General features: G+C 47.3%; 1 protein-coding gene across 1 annotated transcript in view; it reads left to right on the forward strand.

Annotated features, from left to right (window-relative positions):
* The window catches only part of Zbtb46 (zinc finger and BTB domain containing 46), a gene marked incomplete at its 5' end in the record, with an annotated part of 46,659 nt that overhangs the window by 36,856 nt on the left and 8,558 nt on the right, over positions 1 to 1,245 (forward strand).

Here is a 1,245-nt window from a genome sequence, read left to right on the forward strand (position 1 = left end):
TTTGTTTTAAGAGATTTTTTTCTCTCCCTCTAACTTTAAGACATTTGATTTGTATAGGATGAGTTAAAAACTCCAGTTCCTCTCTGGGCATAGTGTTACACGCTTGTAATCCCAGCACTTGGGAGGCTTTGCCACGAGGATTGCCACGAGTTCAGGGCCAGCCTGGACTACTCAGTGAGTTTAAAGCCAGCTTAGACTACACAGTGAGACTCTGTCTCAAAAAATAACTAAAACAAAACAAAACAAAAATCCACCAGTTCCTAAGACAGTGGTAGGCGTCCCAAGGGGATTTTGCCTGTGCAGGGTCCCTGCCTGTCCGACTGTCCTGCCCCGTCCTGTGCAGAGCTGTGGTAGCGAGCACTCCTGCCTTTCTCTGAGGCCACAGCGTTCTGCGGCTGTAAAAAGAAGACCTAAAGGGTTGGCTGGCTTCCCGGGTGGGGCCGCCTGGGCCGCTGGCGTCTGGGCTCTGAGTGCTTCGAGCGCTGGGGGCAGCTGCTGGGCCTCGTTGCTGGGCCGGGTTGTGGGAGCAACTGTCTCAGTGACCCACATGCAGAGCTCCACCGTGGAGACACTGGGGCTATTGGTTTGGTTGATTTTTGACAACATCTTCCAAGTTTTAGACCGGTTCCAGAGACCCTGAAAGAAAGGGGTTCATGGTGGATGAAATGATGAGGGGTATAGGAAATGTTCTGAGACCAAATGGCTGATTTCAATTCTTGCTTCTGACGTTATCTCCCCTACCGTCCTGGGGCCATCCAGTGCGGGGGACCTTTCGCAAGCTCCTTAGAGACCTCATCTCTTCACATTGTTAATAATGTACTGAAATAGGGGGCTGGGGATTTAGCGCAGCGGCACAACGCCTGCCTGGCAAGCGCAAGGTCGTGAGTTTGATTCCTGGTACCGGAAGAAAAACAACAAACAAACAAACAAACAAACAAAAACAAATAATATAATGAAATAATTTCATTAAAATATTGTGGCTCAGGGATTGGCTAGCTAGTATTGGACTTACCCTCTAGGCAAAAACTGTGTGAAAAGATGCCCTTTAAACCCATTAAAACCCATAAAAACATAAAAAACTCAAACCACACAAACACATAAAACAAAACCAAGCCGGGTATGTTGGCATACACTTATAATCCCAGCACTCTGGGAGGCTGAGGCAGGAGGATCACAAATTCAAGCCCAGCTTGGGCAGTTTAGCAAGATCCTGCCTCAAAAGGAAAAAAAAAAAAAAAAAAAAAA

This window comes from Chinchilla lanigera, unplaced genomic scaffold (genome assembly GCF_000276665.1).
Source record: "Chinchilla lanigera isolate Chin_1 unplaced genomic scaffold, ChiLan1.0 scaffold00127, whole genome shotgun sequence".
Classification (NCBI taxonomy): domain Eukaryota; kingdom Metazoa; phylum Chordata; class Mammalia; order Rodentia; family Chinchillidae; genus Chinchilla; species Chinchilla lanigera.